This window comes from Phaenicophaeus curvirostris, chromosome 3 (assembly GCF_032191515.1).
Source record: "Phaenicophaeus curvirostris isolate KB17595 chromosome 3, BPBGC_Pcur_1.0, whole genome shotgun sequence".
Lineage (NCBI taxonomy): Eukaryota > Metazoa > Chordata > Aves > Cuculiformes > Cuculidae > Phaenicophaeus > Phaenicophaeus curvirostris.
This window is the reverse complement of record NC_091394.1, coordinates 55,558,903-55,575,971: the sequence shown is the minus strand read 5'-3', so window position 1 is coordinate 55,575,971 and position 17,069 is coordinate 55,558,903. Positions and strand designations below refer to the sequence as shown.

General features: G+C 40.1%; 3 non-coding genes across 3 annotated transcripts; 1 reads left to right on the top strand and 2 right to left on the bottom strand.

Moving 5' to 3' along the window:
* Positions 1-1,992: 1,992 nt before the first annotated feature.
* TRNAA-AGC (transfer RNA alanine (anticodon AGC)) lies at positions 1,993-2,065 on the bottom strand. The gene has a single exon. It is a non-coding gene; the product is annotated as a tRNA-Ala (tRNA).
* Positions 2,066-13,820: 11,755 nt separating this feature from the next.
* Positions 13,821-13,893, top strand: TRNAA-AGC (transfer RNA alanine (anticodon AGC)). Its single transcript has one exon. It is a non-coding gene; the product is annotated as a tRNA-Ala (tRNA).
* Positions 13,894-14,795: 902 nt separating this feature from the next.
* TRNAA-AGC (transfer RNA alanine (anticodon AGC)) lies at positions 14,796-14,868 on the bottom strand. Its single transcript has one exon. It is a non-coding gene; the product is annotated as a tRNA-Ala (tRNA).
* Between the last annotated feature and the right edge of the window lie 2,201 nt (positions 14,869-17,069).

The window sequence follows — 17,069 nt, the reverse complement described above, 5'->3', positions numbered from 1 at the left end:
GGAGTAAATTTATTAAAAAGAAGAGTTTCACAGAGTTGAGATTTTTTAGTGCAGATTCTACAGATGGCCCTCTTGCTGTAAAACACTTATGGTCCCCAAGCTCCACCCGACCCCTGAGAAGATTTTCTAAGTAATATTTGGAACAAAGTATTGATAATAAACAAGTAACGAATAATTATTCCCCTTTCTCAGACTACAGCAAACACAGGCAGAGATAGGATAACAATATCTTCCGGCAAGTTTAGTACAAATTACTTTTCACAAAATAACTAACTGATGTAACTCTTTTAAGCACAATATTACGGAAGACAAAAGTCTGTGTGAATGGTGATAATAATAAAAATAAAACAAAACTGAATTCCCTCTTTACACAGAATATTTCTATGCAACTTCTGACTCAGAAAGTGCAGACAGATACAGAGTAGTCACTCCTTTGATATGGGACTCTGGAAACGGCTTACCCATCATCAGGTAATTTCCTCCCACGTGTGGTGCTTTTTGGGTGCCAGGACCCTTGCTTCTCTCAAACCAGCAAATTCTTCACAAGATAGTTTACCTAAAAAGTAAGGACATAAAACACTACCTGGGATGAGAAAAAGCTCTTACTCTTATCATCGTGTGTTTACAAACCCTAACAGACAGAAGAGGCCAATTACAGGAAGCTGCGCATAAATAGAATGAACAGTAATTAGTCTAGAGAGCTTACAGTCAGAAGTCATAGTTCTGCAACTGATTGCAGATGGCACTTGTACAGAGCCACACCAAACTCTCATTTCATCAGTGCACGAATTGCGTCTGACTAGCTGAGAGGAGTGACATTACTCATCCTCTTTAAAAGCACAGAAAATGCCAGATATTAAGCAATAACAGAAATACAGAAAACACAGAAGCAATAATAATCACACAAAAAACTACGACAGAGTCTCATTCCAAGCAAATGTACATTCCACTCATTACCTGAGCCCAAAGAGGACTCAAAGTCCGTAACACTTTTCTCTCCAACAGACTTCATTTTAACAAGCATCTCGCAGTCTTAAAGTCATAATACCTCCTTTCTCTCCAGTACATGGAGAAGACAAGAGAAATAAGCAAATTGAGTTTCTGTCCCACACCTCCAGAGGTTAAATCCTTTTTTGTTACATCACTGGAGGAACTCCAAGTTCCCTTGTTTTCTCAACAGTTGCTACTTGCACATATAGCAGCACAATATCTCCTCCTTCCTTAACCTGACAACCAGTTCATAATTTGTTTCCTGACTTCTGTTTGTTTTAATGTGTGTACTCCCAAGATCCCTATTGCACAAATTCACTACATGTATAGCAAGTACATTTTGCTTGTTTCCCCAAGCCGCCTCATCCTGGAAGTACAAGTAGTTAATGAGCAAGTAAGAAAGTCAAATCAGAGCAAAAAAATTTAATTGAGACTTTAAATGTACAAGCATAGATTTACAGAGAAAAATTTGATGATATTTCACAGATGTAAATGTTCACAAGCAAAGGACACATTCTTGCTACCAGGAGTAAGCTACAGAACATTCTAGCTCATTGTTTCTAATAAATAGCCAACGTAATCAGAGCAAAACAAAAATAAGGATTATTACTCACAACAGAAATATAGAATTTTGTTCATTATACACTAAAGGATAACATACATTTAAGTAATGAATGAACTCCTAAAGCTTCAAAGGCACATTAAGAAAAGCCCTCATTTTCTCTACAATTTAAGGTTGTTTATTATGGCACTAAAATGTCAATAAGTTGTTACTAGATGCAAACATTCTATTTTTTCTCACTGTATGCAAAAGAACAAACAGATTATTGTGAAAAGAAAAAATGAAATATTTAAAACAATGTGTTAACTTTTTTCTAAATTACAATTTTTTCTGGTTTCTTTACACCATTATACACAAAAAAAAAAATTTAAGTGTAAATAGGAAATATTTTTAAATACTGTTGTTTAGCTGATAATGAAATGAATATGGAAAACTTACACTGGAGAATGCGGGCATCGATCCCGCTACCTCTCGCATGCTAAGCGAGCGCTCTACCATTTGAGCTAATTCCCCACTTAAAAAAAAATTTTTTGAAGCTTATAGATATCACTTATCAAGAATTATGATGCAACCATGTCTAATTATAAAGTCCTTGTTTCTTGCTGAGTCATTCTTTCTATTCACCCACAACTGACTGCAACTCACAGCTGGAATAATGTGATACGTTTTTCAGCATGCACACTAGCAAAATAATCTTATCCATCTCTTTTATAACACAAGTCTTTCTTATTTAGTTGTTTTCATGCAAGAAGCACTCCAAAAGATCAAGTTATTTACAAGAAACCAAATGTGTTGTCGAAAAAAAGCCCCAACTTTAATGTAACAACTATTCATATTCAACAAGGAAACCCACAGTTTTTCTAATTTTCAAGACATGCACATGAAAAACCTGGTTCAGGAAATTTTTAATGAGTGAAAAACATTATATGCTTGATTGAAATAGCTTTATCGTATGTATGAACAGTTTTATAAATGTGTATATATGTGTGTGTGCGTATCTAGAGAGATCATTACCTATTGCTAGTGCTGCTTAACTGGTACACTTGGAAAAAGCTTCCAATTGCACGAGTCCTCCTTCCAATATTTGTCAGAAAGATGAGAAAACACACCAACCCCACCAGGAGCCCCAGCTCATGCCCTGTCTGGCCACACCGGTGTGGTGCCTGCACAGTGCCGGACTTGGGCACTGGTGCCTCGGCTCCCAGAGACCTGTCTGCCCCAACCACAGGTCTCGGATATTGCCCCTGCAGCTGTGCTCCCTCACAGACCCGTCCCAAGGCGTCTTTAGTCGCTCTACATCCACATTTGATTCCTCGGAATGATATCGAAAATGTCAGCAAATAAAACTCATTTTGGAGTTTTAGAAAGCAAGCATCCTTTATCAGGCCTGGGCAAAATGATCTCTATCAATGATGTGCAAGGAGACAAGAGCTAGTTACAGAGTATATTTCCCACTTACATGCATATGTATAAATTTTCCCAGAAAATGTATGCATATTCTATTACTTTCCAAGGTCTAATTTTAATATTATGAAACTCTGCAGCACTGAAAACTCTTGCTAATTTGGAGCTGGCTCCAGCACTTTGCCTGACCTTGCCTTTCAGATTAGTAAGGATTCCAAGTAGAGGTGATTACAGAAGAAGCGACATCTGTTCAGCACATACCATACTTCACAAGAGCCATTATCATCTTCAAGCAACAATGTCTGGAAAACACCATTTTAAGGAAAACATGCTGTCAGAGAAAGAAAACACGCTCTCAGAGGGACATTCTGTCTGACTCTCAAAAACCACAACTGCTTAGACAAAACTCAACTGTACTTTACCTTAAATCAAAATATTCCACTTTGAAATTTTCCACATATTGTACCAGGAACAGCCCTATCCCCTTCCACAAATGTTGCCCTCGGCATTCCTGAATCACTCCCCACCTCCCCTGTCCCTCTTCCATCCACTCCTTCCCTGAAGCCAGCACACGATCTGAAGCACAGACGACATGAGGGGTGTGATCATGGAGCCAGGAGAGGGGCTGGAAAGCTCCCAGCAGTCAGATTCAGACTTGAGTTTAGCCGTGATTTGAAAGAGTTCATAACAACTTGGACTTGAATGTTGTTCATCATTCCAGGTTTTGTAGAGCTTCACCAAACCCAGGCTGAGTTCCATTTTACAACTTCCCCTTTCCGATTATTTGAACAACAGGATTCTCTCAGCATTCTTTAAGCTTGCTGCCATATAATACGAGCAGAACCAGGACTCTGATTCTCTGTAGAGTGAGAAGAGTTTGTAAACTCTGCCTGATGCAACACGGTACTGTGTGCTTGTGCTTTTCTCTGTAGGCTCCATGTATGGCTGAACACACAGCCAAATTATATAGTCCACCATTTACCACATGGTGTTATTCCAGCTGTTGCTTAAGCTTCTTCATTTACAGCATAAAAGAGATCTTTCATGTGCTGTGTTGGTGCTGTACCACACAATGACTCTTTGCCAAGTTAAGCTGCATTTCTCACTCCAGAGGAGTGTGACTGCAGAATGGTAGATGTTACTCATCCTTGAGTCTAAGTCAGGCTAAGGGGATATCAAACTAGAGCATGAGTGGAGTGATGGTGGAGTCGCCATCCCTGGAAGTGATGTTTTAAAAAAAACATGGAGATGTGGCACTTCGGGGCATGGTTTAGTAGCTACAGTCATGTGTTGATGGTTGGACTTGATGATTTTAGAGCTCTTCTACAAACTTAATGATTCTATTATTCTAGGATTGCCACCTGACTGGTTTCTAACTGGCCTGGCTTGTTTTCATGTTGTCTTACTGGTTTCTGGTGACACTAAATCTGCTGGTTTACGTATGTTAACCCCTTACATGTGATTGATGGCTTGGAGCTACTGTACATAGGCATTCGGTGTTTCCTGGAGCTGGATGCTTTGGCAGGTGGCAACACAAAGTAGGAATACTTGAAAGTATTCCACAATCTCTGCTCTGCATGGCAATATACACTTGGTGCTTCAGATGTGTTGGCATCAATTTGCTACAGATTTTCTGACAGCGCCAGCCAGAAGAAAATAGGAAGGGGAAGAAAGTATAATGGTACTAAGAAAAAAAGAACAAAACATATTCATCAGCTCTCTAAAACCATGAATGGTGCAAGTGAGAGCAGTAATCAGAAATAAAGCTGCTATGGATTTATGGCCATCTGTAAGTTATTGCTACTTAAGATTTTTTATTTTTTAATATTAAAGCTACTCCTGCTAGAGTTAAAACCATTAAATTTTGGAGTGCATTATTTTGTATAGTTTTCAATGTTTGTAGAATACTTTAAAAATTAAAACCAGTCTGAAATTGATGTAATTGTAACACTTCTGATTTAAGGAGAGATCTTTGCCATATAAATAATTCATTTTGGTATGGCAGCTGCTAGCAAATGCACAGAAGATTCAGCACGTTTTCCAAGCTGAAAGCACTAGGTGGAAAACATTATAGCTTTCAGTATCAAAACAAAAAAACTTCTTGTTATTTCTGAAAGTTAATTAAAACGATTGATCAAGTACTGGTAACACAAAGCTTAAGGAGACCATTGGGAAGCATTGTCAGCTGCTTAGAACTGTCAAGTCAGACTTTAATGAAAATTCAAGCCAGAAGTGATGTCTTTGCATAGTTATGAGGAAAGCTATAAACTTGCAACCATATTTTTCACTTGGGGAAGCTTTATTATCACAAGCATTTCATTTATACTAGAAACTGACACAAAATCCAACTGAATTGGTTTTTTTACATCGTCTTATCTATGCAGAATCAACCTTTGAAGTCTCATCTGGTTCTTTTCTTTCTCTTCAGAAAACATAAAGCTTTCTTCAGAGAAAGTTGTTTAGAGATTGCTACTGTCAATTCAAATGCTGCTATAACCTTAATTGACTGGTAAACATCTCAAAGCCTGCACTGATCTTGTTTCAGGTTGTCTAATATCATTAACCTGTCTTTCATAGCCTTTTATTCAAGAAGTCTTTAAGTAGCTATAATTTTACTAAGAAGATTTTACAGAAGGATTGCTCATGAGCTACAGAAGGGCATTAGCTTTGCCAACAGAAAACCAGTTCAGCTCTTGCTGAAATTTTTTAATTCCTGTTTTTCCTTCTTCTACTTTTTTTCAGGAAAAATATTTAGTAGTAGACAAAGATAACAAAAATATTTAGTAGTACACAAAGAAAACAAAAAGTTACAGATGTGCAGAAGATGAGTTATTAGCAAAACTTTCAGACACTCCAAGGAACTGAGGCAGAAAGGAGCAAGCTGGAGCAGCTTACGCTACAGCTTCATCAAACCTGCTAGCAGGGCAGATTAAAGGTGGATTTTCCCATCTTCTAATTAAACTGCCTTCTCTTGCTAGCAGTTAACCTGATGTTTGATGTTGAAGGTTTAAAGCCAAGGATTTTTTTTTTAAGACAGGAGAAACTTTTACAGCTGCAAACCAGCCTTAAAATTTTTCTTTAAGAAAAAGAAAAGAAAGTACAAAAATATAGAGTATCTCCAAGTCAGTTTCATACTCTCAAGTGCTAGAAAATACCACAAATGTGGTTGTAAGATAAGAACTTTTCCTTTCTTAAATACAGATCAACATACACATTAATTACTTTTTTCAACCTCCACCCTCAAAGCAATAGTTAGGAATATGCATGAGCATAAGCCTAATTATGAATTTACATTCTGGAAAAAAAAAAGCAAAACCTTTCAGGTTTATTTAAAGGTACACACTCACCTGTTATTCCTGTTTACTTACAGCCATTCCATTTGGTAAATATAGGACAAAATCCACTGCTCTCTCCCCTGAATGATACAGAAGGCAATTTTAGCCCAGGGTGGCAGATGCACAGCAGAGCTGGCCACCAGGCAGCTCACCACATGGGTGAAGCTTTTCTATTGAAGGTTTACCCATTGCCCTCAGAACAACAGCTTCAGGGATGAGCGAACTACAGCCTCCTCCTAAACACTTAACAACAAACGTAACAGTACAGCCTCTATATATAAAGAAAAAAGACAAGTGGGAAAAAAGGTGGGGGAGCAGTTGCCCAGAAGGAAAGCACGGCGGAAGAGTGATGGCACGGGATGGGATGGGATGGGATGGGATGGGATGGGATGGGATGGGATGGGATGGGATGGGATGGGATGGGATGGGATGGGATGGGATGGGATGGGATGTACTTGGTGTCCTGGAAGCGCAAATGCAAGTCAGGCTCTGGGTGGGTGGGGAGGTGCCAGAGTGGGAGTGGCATGGAAATTGTCAGCCTTTTCGAGCCTGAGCTGAGGCCACAGGAGGACAAAGCTGGCAGAGGAGGTTTGCTTGGAGCCTTTTACTGAGGGAGTTTCTTGTCATGATGGTTGTGTGAGTGGGTCTTACGAAATCTGTTTTTGAGGTCGTGAGGGTTGTTCCTTGGAGGAGATGCAGCAGGTGGTGCTGGTCCTCGGGAGAGGGGGTGGCTTTGTGGATTCTTCTGGGGTGCTTCCACCTGCTGGACTGTACCACCACGGCTCAGGATCCAGCTCTCCTTCCATCGCTGTCAACACCTGCTATGGCACCAGCCTTACACTGTATTAGTAAAAATTTAATAGCAGGTAGTTGCCTTCTCTTCTGATACTATTCAGCAAGAGTTCACTCAGAGCGTGTCACTAAGTCCAGGAGAGAAGTGGAATAATCAAATCAGAGGATAATATGGGTCGAAGAACTTGTTGAAGTGGGTGCTGACTTTGTGTATTTTTTAAATCAGCTTGGTCGTGATGTTTTTGTGCTGTAGCTGCGTTTTATGTGCACTGTAACTTCAGGTAACTTCATCAGTAAATATAGGTCTTAAACTCACAGGTCTGGTTTCTAATTTTCTAATGTCAAAATGACTTAAATATGGTATATAAATTTTAAAAAAAAGATAAATTCTGGAATTTTCATGTGGACCTAAGTAATTAGACATTAAATATACAGAATTTCAGTGAGGTGTGTGTACCTTAAGACTGTAATCATTGAATATTGCAGCCACGCATCTTTTCAGGTCTTTCTAATTACCAGTTCCTTGGATCTTTCCCTGTTTTCTTTGTTTGGACAAGGTTATTGTTCTTAAACTACTTGTAGTATTCTGGAGAAATTCTCATTTGGTGAGTAGATAGTTCTGTTCCTTAGTAAAATCCACAGGATGTAAGATTTTTCAGTCTTCTTCTAAACTAGGGAAACCTTTGTCACTCCCTCCCGTGTTAACTTTTGGACCAAAAGTGAAACATGGATAAGAATCTGAAAAATACATAAATTATCTAGTGTTTTGTGGAAATTGATGGCTCTGCAAAGCCTCTGAAGGAATATGAGGAAAATGCTGTATGCATTGTTCAGCAATAACTGATGAGCAGAGCCCTAGATCTATCCAGCAGACATTCTCTCCTTTCTGGAGTTAGAGGGAATGTGGAGAAAATTGGGATTGTTACAGTGGTGACTTAGAAAACAAAGGTTTGCAACTCCGTTTGTATTCAGGCATAGTTGATCTCACTGCTTTTGTAACAAACTTTTTGACTATTATTAAGTAGGTTGATTGGAAAAAGTATCTGAAGCTAGATAGTATGTAAAATGAATAATAGTTTTTCTATACTGCCTTTTTAGCTTATTGAAAGAGGGCATTGTACATGAGCCCTACAACGTTGAAACTTTTTTGAAACCCTCTTGAAGTTGGTAGAGATGTCAGGTCTTCAAAAAAAATCAGGGAAGGAAGTTTTGATCTGAATATACCTGTTTCCTTAAAAAAGAAACCAAAATGCCTAGTAGTATTACTTACTGTTTCCCATCTGGAAAAAGAATGAAATCAAAGAATGAAATCTTTGCCAATCTGGAAGCCTTATGATTATCAGGACATAAATTTAAAACCTTTTGATGCTTTTCAAGAAAGAGAATGATAACTGAGATGTCTTGATCAGGTCTTCGACCTTCCTCTCAAATTCAGGATGTTATGGGTTGTAATCATGATAGTGATTTTGTGTGGTCCAGATAGAGATCCCAAAGAGTAACATAAAGGGATAGTCTGATTTTCCTCTGAGCTGAGATCTGAGCCTTACCACTATGTTAATTTAAATCACAATGTGGCAAATATACACAAAGAATATTATGGTTTTGTACTTCTTAACAAAAACAACATATTTAGTATGAATAATTTGGGCCCTTGGCAAGCTTCTATTGTGGCTGCTAATGCTAACCAAAGTTACTTAGGTTGCCTGACTAAGCTATTACCAACATTGATTCTTTGATCAATATTACAGCATTTTGTAGTGATGCATTTTGTACCAATACATTACCTCCCAGGATTGTACTGATTTTCCTGAAACGAGGTAATAGAAGAGTCAAGTATCACTAAAAGCAGTAAATCTCTGTAGTTTTGTGGAGTTATTTTCTGTGGTTTTTGGTTGTTTTTTTTTGGGGGGGGGGTGTTGTTTGGTTCTTTTTTAGCATGTTTTTGTCTTTTGGTTTGGGTATAAAATGAATGGTGGCAAAATGGATGGGAAATTTTTTGAGCAAGTAATAAAATCTTCATCAACAAATAAAGATTGGGATACAGAACTGGAAGCATTTGTTCATTTTAGTGATAAATTATCAGTTTGAAAGTTAGGCTATTTAAAAGAACGAACTGAACGTACTGTAGCTGTTCTTAGTTATTTAGTCACTGTTTAGTTTATAGTTTGGGGGTTTGTTTGATTTTAAATAAATTTTCTCCTACTTGCTGTGTTAAAGCCTTAAGACTACAAGTACTTAGGAACAAATTAAGAAGGTTCATAGGGAGCAGTACTTGCTGACGTATGTGCAGTGTAAGCCTGCGTGGGGCTTCCCTTAATTAAGCCATAGAGATGTGGTTTACCATTCAGAAGGGGGCATGATAAAACCCTGTTCCTGCCTGAGCTGTGTGCATACAAGTCTAATGCAAACATGGTTAGAATAAGTTTGTTTGTTTGTTTGTTTGTTTTACAGAATAGGTGTTTTTAAGACTTAGGGTAATTCTATCTTGAAAGAATACTAGAGAAAAAATCCAACTCCACACAAATGAAATTAATCTGTTAGGTTTACAACTGATTTGGGGTTGTTTGTTGGTTGTTTTAGTTGGTTTTTATAAGTACAGATTCCTGTTTGCAGGAAAATCATGCTTTTTATCCGTCAGTGATTTTACATCATCTATTTTTGTCAATCATACAGAGAGCAGAAGGCATTCTGCCTAAAACAAGGTAAAATATTGAGTGGATTTTTAGTAATCAACTCATTTAAAGCTAATTTGTTTCTGTAGTGTACTGAAATGTGTAGTGCCATAACTGGCATAACTCTGAGTCACTTCTGAGATTTAGTCACTGATGTTCTGGAATATCTTAATCATCACCACGTGTTGTGTTTCTAGTTACTATATGACTAAACAAATTAACTTATGAATGCTTCACAGGTCTTGGTTCAAAAATCCAACTGGCCACGTGAAGACATTGCAGAGTAGGAGTAGCAGCAATCTTGATTACTTTGCCAGACATATAGACTAGTGAGGTTTTCCGTCAGCTAGTTGCTGAAATGGCTGTAGTATCTGCAGAATATTTCCAGCTGTAAGAACTTAACTATCTTCTGCAAATTAATTTCAGACGCTTATTTCCACATTGATTAGATTTTAATATGAGAGGGAAAACATTCTTTCCCAAACCCATCTGTTTCAGAGTTTGTTAAAGGGAGAGTGTGTACACGACTGAAGAAGGGCTAAGGCTCAGCTAGAAATCAGATTGGCAAAGTCTGTGAAAGATAACAAAAAATCTTTCTATAAATATATAAATAATAAAAGGAGGACTAGGGAGACCATACAGTCCCTATTGGACGCAGAAGGAACAACAGTAATAGGGGATGAGGAAAAGGCTGAGGTGCTTAATGCCTTCTTTGCCTCAGTCTTTAATTGTAAAGAGTCATTCCGTCTGTGTACGAACCCAGGAGCTAGAGGAGCAAAATGAGGCTCCCATGATCCAAGAGGAGGTGGTCAGAGCCTTGCTAGCCCGACTAGACACCCACAAGTCTATGGGGCTGGATGGGATTCATCCAAGGGTATTGAAGGAGCTGGCGGATGTGCTGGCCAAACCCCTTTCCATCATCTTCCAACAGTCCTGGAAGACTGGGGAAGTTCCACTGGACTGGAGGCTGGCTGATGTTGTGCCCATCTACAAGAAGGGTCGCAGGGAGGACCCAGGGAACTACAGGCCTGTCAGTCTGACCTCAGTGCCAGGGAAAGTCATGGAACAGGTGATCTTGAGTGCTATCATGAAGCACATGCAAGAGAACCGGGTGATCAGGCCCAGTCAACATGGGTTCACAAAAGGCAGGTCTTGCCAAACTAACCTGATCGCCTTCTATGACAAAGTGACTCGGCTGCTGGATGAGGGAAAGGCTGTGGATGTATCTTCCTGGACTTCAGTAAAGCCTTTGACACAGTTTCTCCCAGCATTCTGCTTGAGAAACTGTCAGCCTCTGGCCTGGACAGGCGCACACTCTCCTGGGTGGAAAACTGGTTGGATGGCCGGGCCCAGAGAGTGGTGGGAAATGGAGTTTACTCCGGCTGGAGGCCAGTGACAAGTGGGGTTCCCCAGGGCTCAGTGCTGGGTCCAGCCCTGTTCAATGTCTTTATCAATGACCTGGATGAAGGCATCGAGTGCACCCTTAGCAAGTCTGCAGATGACACTAAGCTGGGTGGAAGTGTTGATCTGCTGGAGGGTAGGGAGGCTCTGCAAAGGGATCTGAACAGGCTGGACCACTGGGCAGAGTCCAGTGGCATGAGGTTTAACAAGGCCAAATGCCGGGTCCTGCACTTGGGGCACAATAACCCTGTGCAGTGCTACAGACTAGGAGAAGTCTGTCTAGAAAGCTGCCTGGAGGAGAGGGACCTGGGGGTGTTGGTTGACAGTGACCGAACATGAGCCAGCAGTGTGCCCAGGTGGCCAAGAAGGCCAATGGCATCTTGGCTTGTATCAGAAACGGCGTGACCAGCAGGTCCAGGGAGGTTATTCTCCCTCTGTACTCAGCACTGGTGAGACCGCTCCTCGAATCCTGTGTTCAGTTCTGGGCCCCTCACCACAAGAAGGATGTTGAGGCTCTGGAGCGAGTCCAGAGAAGAGCAACAAAGCTGGTGAGGGGGCTGGAGAACAGGCCTTATGAGGAGCGGCTGAGAGAGCTGGGGTTGTTTAGCCTGGAGAAGAGGAGGCTGAGGGGTGACCTCATTGCTCTCTATAACTGCCTGAAAGGAGGTTGTAGAGAGGAGGGTGCTGGCCTCTTCTCCCAAGTGACGGGGGACAGGACAAGAGGGAATGGCCTCAAGCTCCGCCAGGGGAGATTTAGGCTGGACATTAGGAAAAAGTTTTTCACAGAAAGGGTCATTGGGCACTGGAACAGGCTGCCCAGGGAGGTGGTTGAGTCACCTTCCCTGAAGGTGTTTAAGGCACGGGTGGACGAGGTGCTAAGGGGCATGGTTTAGTGTTTGATAGGAATGGTTGGACTCGATGGTCCGGTGGGTCTCTTCCAACCTGGTTATTCTATGATTCTATGACTTTTGGTATGGGAACTTGAGGTTAAACTGGTGGTCCTCATCAGGTTATGAGGGAGCTGGAGTCTTGGCTGCTGCTGCAGCATTTGACAATTTCAGAAAGTGAGGTTAGTGTTAGTAATTGATAACTGATGGAAGTGTTAGATTGTGAATTTTCTCTGGTCAATAATTGGTGTCTTGTTTCTTCTTTTTTTTGGTTCTCTTACCATGTCTAGAAGATTCTCTTCTTTAATCCTTTTATGATAATTGCTTTACTATTCCTACTACAATAATATTCACAGAGTAGCTTTGGATTAAAAAAGAAAGCTAGATTTGTCATAAACTGCTGCTGTTGTTTTATCTTAAAAGTGAATTTGCAACTGTAGGCCTAGCTAGGCTTCTCTTAGTTACGTTGTTTAGAGGTTTTCTCTGCTGTCTTTTGAAGCACTGCATATTCTGAGCCACATCATGCTATGAGGTTCCTAAAATGTGTTGTCTACGTTAAGGAGTTCTGTGCATGTAGTGTTCAGAAATTAGAGATACCTTAATGGGCAAAGAAGAAAGAAGGGACTTCTGTTGCTAAATAATGATGAAGGTTGCTTGGACAAGAAGGCCAAAGGTTCAGGAAAAAAACACAGTCATTCAGAAATTGTCTTAGGCTGTGAATGAAACTTGCAAGAAAAGCAATGAGTGGTGTTGCATTAGATGGCCAGAAGTATCTTGTCAGAGTATCCCCATTCTTTGTACTGATAGAACTTTACAGTAGTAAAATCACTCATGTAAGCTTGAGATGTTCTGCTTTAAATGTCTTTCTCCTAGAGAAGACTTGAAATAAATTGAAATAATAGGAAATGTTGGAGACCCTACTTTCTTTGTGTTTTCTGGCTCTGAGCTTGCAGAGCTGAAACCAAACCACTTAACAGATTTTTCACTTCTGGTTTCATTATGTGGGTTTTTTTGTTTTACACTTTAATTATGTATTTATAATTTTTATATGTGAATTAGTTTAATTTCATTTTAATAATGTGAACTATTATTTTGTTTCCCAGTGACCCATTTGCCTGGGTGTGCCTTTTTTTAGCCTTTTTGTAATTTGGGCCCAGACTCCATGGCCAAAAGAGAGAGAACTGGAAGAACTCTTCTTATTCAGTCACACCTATTATATTGTAAAATGTGGAAATGGGTAAATTCATTTAGCTAATTCTCTTCCACCTAGGGATTACAAATAGGAAAAATCTATTTCAGAAAAAAAAAAAGATCTTTAAATACATCCAGATTTCTCTAAACAGTCATAATTGTTTGGTGTGAGCATAAATCTGCAGTTGCTTGGAAATGAAGACCTTCTGTTATCCAGATGCAGCTCATCGGGATAAAAGACATGCTGTTTCCTCAAGGAAAAGTACAGGTTTCATGTTAGGCAGAACTCCCACCAAGGCTGTCGAAAGCAGCGTGCTTTGAGAAAGACCTAGTTGTGTCTGCATTTCACTAGGAAGTTGTGTGCTGGTTTTGCCTACCAGTAACTTTGGTAGGGGAGTGAGGACTCGAGTAGCGTGTTCTGACTGCCCCGCCACCGGTGTGATATTTGGATAGAAAATCAGTGTGAGAAGGTTTTGTTTGAACTTGAGACAGGAGATCAACTTTCAGTGTTGGTGTTAGGAAGTTGTTTTGCGAGTGAGAGAAGCAAAATGTAGGAATTGATAGCAAAGCAACATAATGCCCGCCAGGGGAATTAGCTCAAATGGTAGAGCGCTCGCTTAGCATGCGAGAGGTAGCGGGATCGATGCCCGCATTCTCCAGTGTTTTTTCCCCTTTGTAAGTGTTAGTACTCTTTATTGCTGCCATGAACTTTACTTCATGAATTTCAGTTACCAGTTATAATTTTTTTTGTCTGTTTTGGAAAAGAGAGGCTTGTAGACTTCTATTTTGTCTAAAATTAGGGTAACTGCCTGCACAAACCAGAAATAAGTTCCTGTTAATGAGTTTCAAAGAATGAAATGAAAGCGTGCTGACAGATACCATGGTTTCTTCTAATTTTTGGCTATGATACAATTTTAGTTCCCTGTTCGTACTACTTGATATTGTGGGGCTGGTTTAAATTTAGATGTATTTTTCTGTAGGAAAATGTAAAGATTAAAATTAATCAGTTTTAAGAAGCACGTGCACAATACGAATGATCTAAGCTGTTAATATTAATCAAAGATGAGAATTTTTTAAAGAAAAATAATTTTTTAAGGTAAATTATTTTCTTGTAATGGGTTGAGGAAGAAATTAGGTGATTGAATGCTAGTTGAAACTCAGGTTAGTAACAAGTTTGTCAAGGCGCAAGGTCATTGGGAGAGGCAGTAGGTCTGTGGTGAGCTGCTGATTGTGTAGGCAAGCTGCACACTTTTAGAACTTATATACAATTTCACAATTTTTTCGTGTAAGTGAAAACTAAAAAAAACCAGCTTGCACTAGAATAGGATGCACTTGGAAGGGACAGAAATGAATTTTATTTCCTGTATTGCAGGATAATAACGGTACCGGTGGATGATTTTGTGGAGAAATTGTTTTCCAGGGAATTCACAAGCATAGTCTGCTAATCGAGATTTTTTTTTTTCCTGTGTTTTATTTGGTGTTTGAAGCGGGATTTTTTCACAAACCTCAACGATTTATGCAAGAAAATCTGCTCCTGTAGATGGTCAGTCTCTCAAAACACTGGAGAATGCGGGCATCGATCCCGCTACCTCTCGCATGCTAAGCGAGCGCTCTACCATTTGAGCTAATTCCCCTTGTGTAGCAGTGGTGCTGAGCAGATTTCCTTCAGCGCAGCCACGACTTCGCTGTTTGAGATACACGAGAGACACCCTGGAGGTGTTTAAAAGACGGATGGACGAGGTGCTGAGGGGCATGGTTTAGTGAGTGATAGGAATGGTTGGACTCGATGATCCTGTGGGTCTTTTCCAACCCAGTGATTCTGTGATTTTGTAATTTTGTAATTCGTTGAGTTAGGCTGCTTATTTACTAACACTGCATCCCGTAAAGCCTGTTGCTCGACATATGAGAAGCATATAGATGCATTTTCTGCTATGTTACTTTGATAAAACAATACTTAATTTCCTGAACAAAGCCTCCTCTAGTGTTTATTTGAGAGAACTTTGTTTTATCTAGGAAGTAGTAGTTAGAAGTCACTGAAGGGCAATGAGATTTTTCTTTTTTTTCCCCAACCTTAGTTTTTTAATTAGTGGAATGTAAATAACAAATACAACAGTTTAAATGTTCATGTTTATCATAGTTTGTGGAGAAAAAGTATTCATTTATATCTTCCTTAATCACAGAATCACAGAATCACAGAATAACCAGATTGGAAGAGACCCACCGGATCACCGAGTCCAACCGTTCCTACCAAACACTAAACCATATCCCTCAGCACCTCGTCCACCCGTGCCTTAAACACCTCCAGGGAAGGTGACTCAACCACCTCCCTGGGCAGCCTGTTCCAGTGCCCAATGACCCTTTCTGTAAAGAATTTTTTCCTAACGTCTAGCCTAAACCTCCCCTGGCGGAGCTTGAGGCCATTCCCTCTTGTCCTGTCCCCTGTCACTTGGGAGAAGAGGCCAGCACCCTCCTCTCTACAACGTCCTTTCAGGTAGTTGTAGAGAGCAATGAGGTCTCCCCTCAGCCTCCTCTTCTCCAGGCTAAACAACCCCAGCTCTCTCAGCCGCTCCTCATAAGGCCTGTTAAGTTATATTCTAGGTATTTCTACCTTTTTGTATTGATTTTGATTCAGTTAAAATAGTATTGCACGTTAAATGTATGGGGTTACTAAAAACATTTCAGCCTGGAGAAGAGAAGGCTCTGAGGAGACCTTAGAGCAGCCTTCCAGTACTTGAAGGGGCTGCTAGCAAGCTGGGGAGGAACTGTTCAGAAAGGTTTATAGTGATAGGACTAGGGGCACTGGGTATAAACTGGAGAGGAGCAGATTTGGACTAGACATAAGGAAGAATTTTTTCACCATGAGAATGGTGAGACACTGGCACAGGTTGCCCGGGGAAGCTGTGGCTGCCCCAATCCCTGGAGGTGTTCAAAGCCAGGCTGGATGGGATCTTGGGCAGCCTGGGGTGGTGTGAGGTGTCCCTGCCCATGGCAGGGGGGGTGGAACTGGATGATCTTTAAGGTCCCTTCCAACGGGGTGGAACTGGATGATCTTTAAGGTCCCTTCCAACCCAAACTATTCTATGACTCTGTGATTTCAGTAATAAAAAAATTCAAGTGCAGTCATACTGACTTTGTGGTAAGAAGCGCATTGGCAAAGCTCTGCTCCCTGATTGTTAAATCCAGGAGTGCTTTCTGGATTTGAAGAACAAAATGTTATAACCACAGTGAGAGTGGTCATAAACAACAAAGACAATGAAAATTATATAATAAAAGATTTCTCACTTTCTGTTTAAGTGCAGAAAAGTAGGTTCTGCCACTAAAGTAAAATGTTGCAGTAATACAATACATGCACTAGTGGTTTCCTCTAATGGATTTACCTTACTGGATGACAGCAAGGAAAATAAATTACAAAATTAAGTATCAGCTAGTTAAAACTTGTCTACAGCAAGGTAATGCTTCAAATCTATCACAATCCAGATCCAGGCCACCATTTGGAACTAATAACAGTATCACTGCAAACATTCTCCTAGAACTTAAATAATCTCCTGCCTTACCACCATCTCTGCACAAAAGTAAATTAAATTTTGCTCTTACTATTTCTTGCAGTATATTGTAACTGTATAAGCCTTGCTAGAGTAAACTTGAGGGGGAAAACAAGTATGCGTATGTGGTTTCATTCCTCACAGACACATATCTTGGGTTCAGTAACGGCACACTGCACGCCTGCTGCTGGAATCTTTCCCATATCATATTTCACAAGGTTCAGCTCTATGTACAGTTTTCTTTATCTACCCCACACAGTCTGAGTCAGCATGAAAATGGCAGATTACCTCTC